Genomic DNA, 14482 nt, shown 5'->3' with positions numbered 1-14482 from the left:
GCTTCCTCGAGATACCTCTGCGATCCCCATTAGGTATATCCGAGTATCTAGTTCGACTTCGAAGTTCTACTTCGAGTTCTACTTCCGAGTTCTACTTCGCTTTGGAAGCAGCATCCATTGACGCAAAATTGTACTGTTGAATTTATGACTGTATTCAATTTGAGTTATTTGCAATAATTTCTGCAGATTTCTATAAATTGTCGCTGTTCTCCGATATGTCGTCAATTTAGCTTGGAGTTAAACAATTTGACTCAAGAAAATATATTAAATTTCACTCAAACTTAGTTCATTATTTACTAAATGCGTGTATTAATATGGATGTTTACTTTAAAACTAAGCGATGCAGCCACAGAAGTGGACTGATTTCGACACACATAAAAGCTAAAAGTAATAAAAAGATTTAATTCAAGAGACTGTGGGTTACCATTTTCTCCTTTGATATCTAACAATAGAGTAAGGTGATACAATTTAGAACATGATACAATTTTGAACTAAATAAGATTTGAATTCAATTTTCAAAGTTCAAGTTTGTGGCTTTTCCTTTTTAGTACCCCTTCACACAATGAGATAAGGGTTACCCAACTCGAACCTCAAAAATTGGATTGAAATCTTATTTCGTTCAGAATTATACCATGCTTGAAATTGTACCTCGCCCTACTGCAGCAACGCACGTACGATGATTATAACATCTTCGGATAAGATTTGCTTGCTATTATCACGCACGAATTCATTAATTAAATAATCTCGAGTTGGCGTCCGCAATTAAAAGGAAACTCGTAGATATCGTAATCGATCCTTTTTCGATACTTCGCCTCGCTGGGAGGATCAATTAATGCATTTCGTTGGATCTGGACTGTACAATTTTTATATCAAAGTCATTGTTTTGGCAAGCAATACTGCGCTCTCACTGCTCTCGCGGCAGACGACGCTTCGGAATGCCGCCGGAGACTCGTTTTACATACCGACGGTCATGGATCTGAAGAGGTCTAGCGCCGTTCCTGGCAAAGCGTCAAGAACCGGCTAAGCCTCTGACGCTGGCCTGGCATTGTCTTGGCCTCAGGCGAGGAAGGCTCAGGTGAGGGGCCCCCTTTACGTTTTATGCTCGCGCGTACCCGTATTTACTACAGAGGCTATCCATTTTACCTGCGAGAATCACTCGTACTACTATTTCCCTTTAAACTTTTACGTTGCGACACGTGATCATTAACGATATTGGCCTTGAATTCCCTATCGAGAAGTTTTTCTTTTTTTCTTTGTAACAACGATTCTTTAATATCTTCCTCTATAATCGGAATTAATTTACCTTCTACATGATTTTACTGAAGTATCTGAAAATAATTTTGTTGGGATCATCAAAGTAATTATATAGGACGATATTGGCTTCTAAAATGTCAAAACTTTTTACAGAATTGCTCATCGTATTTGAGTTTCGTGTATAATTATTGGATGTGATCCAACAAAATTATCTTCAGATTATTTTTAAATACTTTTTTAAAGACGAAGTTCCTCCGTCCGTTTTCTCCGTGTAACGAATAATTCGGATTACCATGTGAAAATTAATTTTAGTAATAAGTTCAAAGATCAAAATGCGAATAATATGCTTTAAGGTGAGGAGTGACTATTAAAAATCACATTTGAAATTTCCTTAAATTAGATACGCGTTTGCAATAAGATACTAATTGTAAGTTTCAAATTATAATCCAAAATTTGATTTAATTATGAAAGACGGAAATATCCTTTTCACAACTTCGGAAAAGGAAACGGTAGGCGCTGATTTTGTTACAACGAACGGCACATTTTTATCGCCACACAAATATCCGGAGATTTAACACTTTATACAAAAAATGATTTTGTTTTACTGTGATATTGTTAAGTATTTATTTCTGTTAAATGGAGTATTGCCAATTATTATTCATTCAAAGAAAAAATAATTATAAAGTATTCCAAAAATTAATTACAAAAGTAATTAAAAATTTCAGTACGGATCTAAAAATAATTTTGTTGATCATCAAATTGCAAGATGCACAAGCTGATTATCAGAATATTAAAGCTTTTACATTTACTCATCACGCTTGAGCGTCATACATAATTATTTTTTTATCTAATTATATTCAGCTCTATAACCAGTTAAATTAGATACTTTAGCAAACTCGTCCTTTCCGTGTTGGAAAGGTTAATTTTAAATTTCCTATGACTATGTAAAGTAGTAACAAAATAATTGAAGAGAGCACGCATAAATATAAAAAACACGGAAAATGTAGCGCGAAAACGGGAATTTCGGTTCTGTTAGTAATTAATACTCGATCAGCGGTGTTGATCAACAAACTAGCGCGAAACTGTACCGAGTTTTATATGAAAAATGCGGTGTAGGTTAATGCGACGTATTATATCGCATCATAGCATCCTTCGGATAATTCTTGACTCCACAGTCATACATCTTCATTAAAGCCAAGTTATATTCCCGAAGTCCAAAACGGAGGGGTAAACTCGCACATTCTCTTATATCACGGCGTCGTAAATCACATTCCGAAATTCGTCCGGGAAACGCGATTTCTCTCCTGACGTTCGACATCTCTGGGTTATTCATTAACGTCCGCACGGCTTTCCTTCAATTATTTAATTTATTGTTCCTAAAACTTGCTCGGTAAGATCAACACGCGCGCCTAGATATGTCCACGTGTAATTAATTGCTTTTGCTGATATTATTGCTCGTAAAAAAAATTAGACGCGACCACAAAAACGCAATAATGCAATTAAAATTCAGTCATAAGTAATAGAACATTCTAATAAACCCTTTGCAACGGATGTAATTAAGTAGTATAGCAAAAAAACTTGTAATTAACTCGAAAAACTTCATTAAAAATATCAAAATATGACAGGATTTAAAAAAGTTAAGTCGTTTCGTTTGCCCTACATTACTGAAAACTGTGAAAATCTCATTAACCTTGATCTTCGACCCTATTATACGATTAACTAATTTGACTGATATCCACGAAATACGAATTAATATTAACATTAATTGTCAATGGTATAATTTTCTACTCAATAATATGAATGTAATATAATACATGTTGCATATAAGTTACATTATTGAGCAGGAAATTGTAATATTGATGTATGTAATATTATTGTTAGGCCGGTATTTAGTTAGTCCGTCCGCGTTCTTATTTTAAGATTGTCCTAAGTAATATCTTAAGCCTCTCTCTTAAAGTACTAATACTGACTCTCGGTTTTTGAATGTCTATTGTCGAAAACAGAATTCGAAAAAAAATTAAGCTATTTGACGAAATCTTGCAAACGGACAATCGGACGTATAAACGAATAACGGGCAGCCAAATTAACATTGCGAAATTATTAAATAGTTTGTTACGCTGTGTACTACTTAATAAGTCCAAGTATTTCAATCTTACATCTATGCGTATATAAGAGAGAGAGATGCTTAGGTCTCTCTTATTCCCAGAAAACGAAATGAAATATTTCGATATCGACAGTTTGACACTTTAGACTTATGGCTTTTATTCAATGATCCGGCTTACTTTTCAATGAATTCCATTTCCGCGAACTTAATTTTCCGGTTCTACATTTTCTCGAGTTATATTTCGTAGCGTGGAACATTTTTTATTTTATTGTCATCAGTCTTATCAATCTCGCTACTAACTACAGTAAAATATTTCGATTCCGCTTCGATAGTCTCCAGAGCTCGAAACTTATTCCAAAAACTTTTCTTCGTGATCCGGCTTATTTCTTAGCGGATTTCACTTTCGCGAACTCGGTAAGTAATTTTCCAGCCGCGTTCCGCAATCGTCGTATTTCAGCGAATTATTTCGTTACATAAAATACTTGCGCAATAGTGATTTGGAAAATTTCAACGTACATCGGTCAAACGTGCATCGTCACGTTTGCATCTCTCGCGTGATCGCGTACGTTATATATCGCAGAAGCGCGTACACGGTCTCGCCGGCGGAATGAATTATATTCATTGCGGAGACGCAAGTGGGTTAACGTTGCAGTTGTTCGCAAACCGAGAGACTTTCACTAATCCGGCTGCCGCGTATGTCAGCCAATTCTGCGATCGTTAGGTCCTCGTCGCTTCCGTTTGGTGGTTTAGGCGTCAGCATAACGTACGACCGAGCGATATTCCGCGAAACGCGCGTATGCCGCGCATTCCGGACACGCGCGCTCGCGTAGCCGCGTCGGTGAAACGAAAGCTCGGAAACTAACAAGGAGTTCTTTCATTCCGGCATTTCTAGCGACCGCGACTCTCAGAGTGCCGCCGCCATGCAGGGCCGACGACTGTGCCGACAAAAAAATGCATCACCCTCGAGTAAGAGGAGAAGGAGCCGGCGAGGAGGCTGCGAGCGTGACGCGACGAGAAAACGAGGGCGGGCGAAGAGGGGAGGGGAGGTGGGAGCGAGCAGGTAGGGAAGACGGGACGGGAGTGGAACCGAGAGAGTGGAACGAAGAGAAGGCAGGTATGCAGATACGGAGGAAGGGAGACATCCGAGAGTTGCTCTCTTACGTGTCGCGAAACTATAAAACTTTAATATTGAAGCTCCCAAGCGCGCGCTGCACGCTCTCGTCGGTACCGGAGGAAAAAAAAAAAGGAAACCGACGACGGCTGCGCGTTATCGTCACTTTGTTCGCGAGGAGTGCGTCAAACTGCTTATCTCTCCGCGAAAGCGACGAGGTCTGCACGCCTCTGGAGTCTCTGGACCCGTGGTTCACCGTCGAAGAGAGACGGGGTTGCGACGACGGGGAAGAGGAGAGGAAGCAAGGAGGCGCAAAGAGAAACACTAGACGACGAGAGAGCGCTACGGCCCACCCTCGCCTCGCCCCGACCCTGCCAAGTGCCGACGGCAGGGTAGGAGAGGAGAAAGGATCCCGCGGGGGGATGCAGAGACTCTCTCTCGGTGGGATGCAGAAGAGGAGAGAACGAGGCGGCAGCAGATGACGCAGGAAGGAGAGAGAGAGAGAGAGAGACACCGATGTGGGAGAGGATGAGAAAGGGGACACGACGGTGGGGGCTCGAGTGGGGATAGAAAGGTCTTGGGTTCAACGTTTCCTAAGAGACGTTGGCGGCTAAATTTAACCATGCCCCGCGTCATAGCGGCGCGCGATCCGGCTTCTCTCGTTCAAGGCCGTGAAAATCACCGTCGATTTGGATTACGGAGCGATACCGCACGACGAGCAGCTCTGTTCCTCGGGACGAACAATTGTTTGATTGCTGACGAGGCGGGTGATGGGTTCGATCGACATTGCACTTAGTTGCACGGCGCGGTGTCATCAATTTCGCGCGCAAGCAGTGCATTGTCCTTCCACCGCGGCGATCGGTGGAATAGATTTCCATCTTTCCACGACAGATGCGTAAAAAATGCGATCTCTCTCTCTCTCTCTCTCTCTCTCTCTCTCTCTCACATAAATAAATTGTCACAATTTTTCTATGCTGCAATCGCACTCAGGGAAAAAGACATAGCGACTATAAATATAACAATTATCAAAGATTTGGTATGCAGAATTAATATATAATATGTATTTTCGAATTATTACAACTATATTTTAGTTTATTCAATATGTATATTTTTATCTTTTATAAATACTTGACAGACATTTCTTTTATATCAGAGTTCGCTTGATTTTTAACTTTTGACTTCACATTTTTAACACTTCACTCCTGGACTTCTTTTACTTTTGGACTTAACAGATTTTTTTTCTCTATGACTGATGAATTGGTTATCAACAAGCTTTTGCAACATTGAGCTTCGAAAATGTGCTAAATCATTGTTCACAGTAATGAATAATTGTCATATTTTATAACGTATTGCGTTCTTTTGTCTAGCAAGACGCGGCTCTCTTATTTGCTTTGTTTTTATGACACATTGTTCTCGGTACATTTTACTTATACTGTGTTTGTTCTCGTCCTTAATTATGACTTAATAATCCTTTCAATTCTCTTCACTGTGCTTTATTATCGTATTATATTATATTTTGTTAGTTTTTAAACTGATGAAGACTAAATAGAGCAAAAAATGTTTTTTTTTTTTTTTTTTCATTTTTCCATCCTCTTAGAGAATAAATTAATTTCTCAATCTCATTTCGTAATATGGACTATCGCTCGTTTTTTGCCGCCATCTTTCTTATTTTACTTCGCAAATTTACGAGCTTTGTAAATATCTTTATTGCAAAAATTCGTAATACAGTTGTCAACCTTTCTAGCTGCTGCCACTACGTTTTTCGAAGCGCACTTTATCGCGTTCGATCGGCCACGATTTTCGTGGCCCGCCTCTGAAAAGACTGAATCGCGCAATTCCTGTGGCATCCCCGGTTGGTTGGCGTAAACCTCGACGCGATACATCGATAGCTCGGTGTAATCCTCGCCCGGGATCGGGTGGGAAATAATTTACGTTAATCCTTTGTAACGAGAGGCATTGTATCCTATAGCCGGTGCACGATGCAACATAACAGGATCGAGGAGGTGAAGGCTGAGGGGGAGGGGGAGGGGGGGGGGAGGGAAATTAGAAACCTGGCTTCTCTATTCCTTCGCGTCTCTCCCTATAATTGGATCTAGAGTCGTCGAAACGTGACACGCTAATCGGCCAAGTCGCTCTGCCGAGGATAGAAGTCAAAGAGTCTGCCCGCGAGCGATAAGCCAAACTCCCTTCCCTGCCTCCTCCCTCCAGCGATACCCAGGCCCTCGATAACGACTTTATGCCCCATGTTCTACTTACTTCGTTCGTGCCTTGCTCGCGTGCTCGCCGGTCTCCTCGAAGTAAAACGAGTACCTCGGATAGGAGGTACCCCTCTACACGGGCGAAGCCCTGTGGAGAGACGGAGAACAGGTCGCCAGCCGCGACCCGTGCAGCCGCGGCGACGGCGACTAACTTTCGACACGACGACGGCGACATCGTTCTCTCCCCCTCCCCCCCCGCCGCCGCCGCCGCCTCCGACACTTTTACATTATCGTCGCTCATCCCTCGCGCCCGTCCACGCTGGTCCGAACTTTAATCTCATCGCTTTACTTTGATAAATCGCGTGACGGTCCCGCGTCCTTTTTACGGGTTGACGGCGAATTGACAGGGTGCTTTTTCGGCGAAAGCGACGTTCCCGGAGTACAGAGGGGATGCCCGATTATTAGTGGCCGCCTTGAGCATTAAGTTGCACACGGACTCGGCGTAGGGAGAACTTCGTGTTCGCGGGGCTTTGAGCGCGAATAATAATACGTGTGGGATTCGGAGATTAAACGGAAATTTCCTTAAATAAACTTCCACGGTTAAAGTTAAATTTGCTTAAACATTAACTAAGAGATTCCCTTATCTTCTTGTAAACTTAATCTGAGAAAATGCTTCAATTAATACTTATCACTGTGTTGAATATTTTTGGAATTATTCTATATAAGTAGGAAAACTTTTCTCAATACGGAAGTTCTCATTAAAAGGACCCCCGTACTATTTATAGCCTTGGGCCATAAGTATAAAGTACCTTCAATTTATTGCATTTTCTTGGAAAAGGTGGTATAAAAGAACTAATGGAAAATTAACAAAGTTGAAATTAAAAATTGTTGTTAAAAGAAATATTATTTTTCAATAAAACTGTTTTTTTTTTATTTTTAATTTCAAAGGATGTAGCACATTTACGTCATTTACAATTTGTGGGAGTGTTTCATACTTATAGTCAAGACTGTATTCAGAAAATTGCGATCCCAGTGAAAAAAATGAATTAGTTTTTACACAAACATCAATTCTATAACTCTTTATGACAATGTCGGTATCGTTATATTCGTTGAGCAGCTTTTTATAATATTGTATATACGTGTGCAATGACAATACAACGATAATGTCCCTGTTGTAAAGAGTTACAGAATAAGAATCGTATGTAGCTTGCAATGCGATGAACAAAGGATGTCACACAGACGCAAGGCTTATTAATGGATAGTTTTTGAGTTATGGTGTATCAAACATGCTCTGTGAGCAGAAATTTATATCTTTGATATACCTTGGAGATACCTAAAAAATTGTCCATTGTTAAGCCTTGTCTACATATAAAAAATATTATTCTATTGCTATAACGAAAAAGTGATACTCAATTTACTTCTTTTTAAGAAGTGATTACCCTTAACAAAGAATATTTTCTTGATAATGCTCTTAAATTAATTTCTTATAAATTTTAGAAAAAGTCATTATTGTGTACTTAAAACAGAATTCATGTTCTTTTGAAGAATATTATAAGACTCGAAATCGAATAAACGATTTTATATAATAAAAAATTTCGAATTCGTGTTAATTTAATAATTTTGATTGAAGTAAACTTGCTAGAAGATTCTGAATACATTTTGAATAAATTTAATATTTGTGACGAATTTATGGTAAATTTGCGGATATATAAACTTGAAATAAGTACTTTTTGCTTACGACATCTTTTGTTCATAAGTTATATCATATGTGAAAATTAATTCAATTTACTGGGACCCAATTTTCTATATGATTAATAGATAAGATCTTTTAAAAGCATCTCGACATAAATGACATTCAAATCTTAAATGTATTTTCTACCAAGTGAACCTACCGTCCGACAGATAGACCGCGACTTATTTACGAGCAGCGTTACTACAATTCAACGAGAAAAATTTTCCCACTGTCCGCTGCGTTCTAAAATCGATCGTTCTCATAATCGACACACTAGTGGGTGTCCATTCTGGCTCTCTTTTCGGCGCTTTTGTCAGGCTTTCGATGAGCCGCCACTCACAGTGATTTTCGAAGCAATAGCCACCACCTCTCGTCGTCTTCTCTCAGCCAACAGTATTTCATAGAAGAGTATTTCTTCGAAGAGAAATACTCCTCTCTCACTCAAACGTGTGTATTCTCGCGAACAATGGGCGAGAGCGTGGGACATACTCGTATGCGTATACGACGGCAGATGCCCTTCTCCATTCTTCTTCGGGGAAAGAAAACCGGCGATTTTAGGTCGTAGAACCAAGACGAGGGACGCCCGAAGCAGACAGGAAGCGGAGAGAAGACACTCGCGGCTGAAAGTACGCGATCTCGTTCGCGGGCAGATAACACGCTCATCGGTAAAAATTTATCATTTCGCTCTCCCGCTTCACACATAACTCGTTATCTCGGAATTTTAACCTTCTCTATTAGATAAATAATAAACTTTCCAGTCTGGAACGGAAGTGAAAGGTGGCTGTTATTAAACATGACGTGGCATCCTCGTGAATGAATTAGATAGTCTAGATTGAAAACTACAGATAGACGGAGTTACTTCCCGGCTTCAATGGAGCGACTCGGTTCGTAAAAAGATATACGATGTACTGAGAAAAATAGTCTGGTTGGATTAAATAGTAATTCTGATGGAAAATGGACGAATCAGAATTTTCTGGTTAAGCCTACTGGAATTCTAGTTGAGATAACTGGAATATCTCTGGTTGATATAATTATTCTGGTAAAAATAAAAATCTAGTAGATTTCATCAGAAATATTGTACGAACCAGAGTGCCGGTTATCTCGACTAGAATTCTAACGAATGTAGCCAGAGAATTCTGATTCGTCCATTTGTTCAGTATTTGTAACAGACTTTCACTGGGAGCAGATTTTTTGTCCAGCTAGTCGAAGCTTGTAACTTAATGACGCTTTGAATGGCCGCTTGAATAGCCAGTGGTGTCACATTAGACATATCCTTCGATCAGAGATATTTACGTTCAGTTAATTGTGTGGGAGGTGCCAAATATTGTATCTGCTGATGAAAAATAAACAGTTACACAAGCACTATACATACAAGAAAATACAATATGCTTGCGTTACTACTAATCTCAAATAAAAATAAATATCCTTAAAACTTACCCCAGCATGCTGTTCCCTCTGCATTTGCGATCTTTCGTGAAAATTTTCAATGTTCATTATCTGCTTAGGGGAACCAATATTTTCATTGGAGTTACGGCCTGAAACAAAAAATGACATATTTATAAAAATTTGTACCTGTAATCTGAAAAATACTAGGCACACAATTAGCTTATAGATCGGTTTCTTAACGCGCGACTCCGCGCAGATTTTACGACATCTCTGCGATGCGTCCTCGTCGTCGCGCGTAATCACGAGAGAATGCTTTACGTAAAAGCGTTCCTCTCCTCCGCGTCCCGCGAATGATTCATGTTCAGTAATTCCGCATTGAGCTGCTTCACGCTCGGTTTCTCCATTACGCGTTCCGCTTCAAGGTTCCGTCGTTCGATCATGATTCTTACGCGACAATGCAATAATTGGATACCGCGTATGTGGTCACCGAAGCGCGTGATAGCGATCGAGAGTACGCGCCTTATCTCTCGCAATCTCGAAATTCCATCGCGAGACGCGAGATCAATCCACGCGTAACTATGCTATGATGTAAGAATATCGGGTGTAACATTCTCATAGATGCGCAATCGTTCAAACTCTCATGTAAAAATTCTTGTGTGACCGTTACAATTAAACAGGTTTGCCACAGACAATAAATTTGAAAAGTCCTTGGCTTTTCCATATGAGAATGGAAAAAACTTTCCAATGTTAAAAAATATGTAAATTTCAACACGTTTAAAGAGAGTTGTGTAGGAAAAATCTAACGTATGTTTATTAAAAACAACGCAAAAAAGGCTTAGTAGCGTACTAAAATTTTGAGTGCAAATTCGAGCCAATAAAAAATAAATTAGTATTGGAAAGGGAAAAAGAATATAATTAAGAAAAAAGGCGATTAAATAAAAATATTGAACGAAATATCAATTTTTATTATTTTATTAAAATTTAGAGTGTGCAAGTTTTGAATGTATTTCACTAAAATTTTGAGTGCAAATTCAAGCCAATAAAAAATAAAATAGGAGGAAAGGGAAAAAGAATATAATTAAGAAAAAAGGCGATTAAATAAAAATATTGAACGAAATATCAATTTTTATTATTTTATTAAAATTTAGAGTGTGCAAGTTTTGAATGTATTTCACTAAAATTTTGAGTGCAAATTCAAGCCAATAAAAAATAAATTAGTATTGGAAAGGGAAAAAGAATATAATTAAGAAAAAAGGCGATTAAATAAAAATATTGAACGAAATATCAATTTTTATTATTTTATTAAAATCGTTTAGAGTGTGCAAGTTTTGAATGTATTTCACTATAAACGTCAGATATAATATTACAAAATTATTATAATAATTATCTGGAATAGGAGCAGTTTAAGGAAGTTGTGAGCAAATTTAAAAATTCCACACTTTTTGCATTTTCCCCTTTTTGACTTTTCCCAGTTTCCCACGACCAATTTCAATTTCCCTGACTTTTCCCGGTTTTCCAGGTCTGCGACGACCCTGTTAAACGTACAAAAATTACAAAATTTCTAACGGCAGCTTCATAATTGATTTTTAAGATTTCAGACCAATTTCTAATTGGTCCACGAGAATTTGTGATTCCTGATGTTTTTACATCAGGGATGTAATCAGATCTGATTATACTATTCGATCTCTGGCGTGATGGACTTTCGGAATGTTCTTGTCAGAGATCAAAAAGGCAAATTTAACAAACCCGAAATCTTGAAAACTAATCTTGAAAAACCGCCACTACGACGGGGTAGTGCTCAATATCTTCTTACATCATGATCTAATCTATCCGACAATCTCGTGTAACGGAGCCCATTTAATCTCATTCCATTCGATGCGGATCGAAATTGTCCCTGCCATCGTCCGTCGAACGTTCCTTCGAAACTGCACGAAACTGTACTGCAATGCCCCCGTCGATGCCACCTGTTGCATAGATTTCCGGCACGCTTCCCACCTTCATGTACGCACATACGTGCATACGGCTACGTGGTTGTGCGACGTGGTTGCGACGATTCGCGTGACGGCCTGTCAAAATCACAACTTTTTCGCCGAGTCCACGTATACGGCGCGGAAGTTGCGGCAGTCGGCAAAGATCCTACGATGGCGTTTTCCTACTTTCCTCCTCACGATTCACGTCCTCTCGCATGCAATGTGTTTCCGAAGGAAGCTCGGAAACTCCGCACAATTATATGGAAAATTAGCGGAATGAGTGAATTTTTATGTATAACGTAAACGAGTTTATAATGTAAACGAAAGATTACATTACACAAACACAAGGTTCAATAAGAGATAGTTCTTTTCGTGCATGTGAACACAAATCTTACACCTTGACGGAGTAATTAAAAAATTATTCATTGAGTTTTGTGTGTACATCTTTCGCTCGCTGTATTTTCAATTAAATTCTAAATTAAAACCAATTCATTTTCCATTGGGATTCAATTTAGTAAATTCCGCAGTAATTATATGGGAAATTAGGGGTCGGTGAAATGAATATTAGTTTCCATGTATACATACATGTATAATACGTAATATATGCATATGTAATGTAGCTTATAATGTGGAGAATCAAAGATATTATAAATACACGGCACAATAATGAATAACTTTTGAATTGTGATATCAAAGGTGAGTACAAATTTTACATCTTTCGGTATGTGCGTGCGATACATCTTAGTTCAAAAACTGTCCATTGAAACCTATGTATGATATCTTTTGTTCATCGCAATTTTCCATATAATTAGTGCAAGATTCTTTTCACGCATCCCGCGATTTATGAACCGTATCCAGAGTATGTCATATAAAGTTGGTCGTACTAGCTTCGATCGAAGTAAGCGTTTTTTTACTGTTCAATCCTAACGAACGTTCTCCAATATTCCGCAAATGCGTACAGTCACATCTGGTTCACCAGGGATTCCAAACAACGTTTCAACCGCGCGTTTCTCGGCGCGACTGCGAAACGTGAGAATAGACCAGCCCGCGTAGTTAGCCGTTGTCGTTGGTGGTACCTCTCGAACACGCCCGACTCGACCTTCTCGGTTTTGTCGAACCGAAGAAAACACGTTCGCCGCTGGCTTGGAGATATTCGAAAGCACGAAACGTGCGTGCCATCACGACTACGTATTATTTCCGAGATCCGCATTTATTTCGTGTATTCAGCCAGTAGATCCTGTACGTGACTGGACATCTTGAACGCACCTTTCCTTTTTGCCTTTTTCTCTTTTTTCCCTCCCCCCCCCCTTTTTTTTTTCTTTACGCGAAGGACAAGGCTAATTGGCCGTTGAAAATATCGACATGAAGGATCGGTCACGAATCTTCTTGCAAAAATTCTATTATACCCGGCCCGGTATTGTTCACGTATTTTCGCTGACAATGCTTACGTCCGCTGGATTCGGAATCGGCGCCGATCGCAAATTTCACGTTGTGCTGGAATAAGCAAAGAGAGGGGGGGAAAAAAAAGAGCAGTTTATTGATGCGTTTATTCGATTTGTCTCGATTCAATTCGGCCAACTTGACTGTTTGGTAAAAACCGGTAAAAACACAATATAATGTTTTTATAAAAACTGAGGTTTATTTACGGTCGCGGATGCAACGTGTTGTTTTGTTGCACGAAATACCAATTCTAGTTTGATCTTGCCTAACGATAATATAAAAAGGCAGCCTTAAAAAAATGATAGACATAATAATTATGAAAATAAATATGCTTCGCTATTAAATCTCATTTTTTTTTTTAAATTGTTGATTATGTTTATTGCATGACGGGAACTGAAATAATCTTACATATATTCAACGCGATTTCCCAAATGCTTCAATATACAAAATATAAAATCGGAATTTTCCGTGATACGCTTCCAAATATCTTTTTTTTTTTTTCTGAAAAATATGGAAAAATTGATGAATGACCAACGAAACTGGTTGACGTCATGTCATTCTGACAAATAGAGCGCGAAACGTAGGAGATATTTTCCAACGTTTGAATTTCGGACGCCGGAAATAAATATTGTTTGGCTATCCGGATAACGAACATTTAAATATCAATGACTGGCGCAAGAGAGGGGAGATATCCTTTGGTGGTACGTCGGCAAAGTCTATTTAAAGCATATGCATATCTATTGCCCATGACAAAGAGAACGGAAACGCGACGCATTAGTTGATTCATTGTCTCGTTAAATTTGAATGTGCCGACGAGTGTATCGGCGTCTACTTGAATGATGAAGTCTAATTTAAGATGTATGTATAAATACGTTGCATAAAACACACGTATAAGAATAAGAAGACGATTAGAGGGACGATAGATTTTTTCTTTTTTCTTTATTAATTACTACGCGGGACGTTTAGGTTGTTGTCTATTTAAAAGGTCACGCCAGGACCTATCCAGGAAGCTCGCCAGCTTTTTCTGGGGCTCGTCCAGGGCGCCTCCTCGGAACGATATAATAACGAGGAATTCAACTTTGGAGCGATCGGCTACTGGCTTCGACCACATGTTGTCGAGAATGGCGGCGTTGGCCGCGAGGGTCTCGCATCTGCGAACCAGTCACACCGGTCCCACTTCTTTCAGTGGCGTAGAATACCCAAGATTTTCACGATTCCTTTTGTCTATCTCTCTTTTTATATACACGCCATATTCTTGTATATATTATTATTATTATATATATATAT

The sequence above is a fragment of the Trachymyrmex septentrionalis genome, unplaced genomic scaffold (assembly GCF_001594115.1).
Source record: "Trachymyrmex septentrionalis isolate Tsep2-gDNA-1 unplaced genomic scaffold, Tsep1.0 scaffold13, whole genome shotgun sequence".
NCBI lineage: Eukaryota > Metazoa > Arthropoda > Insecta > Hymenoptera > Formicidae > Trachymyrmex > Trachymyrmex septentrionalis.
This window is presented reverse-complemented; position numbering follows the sequence as displayed.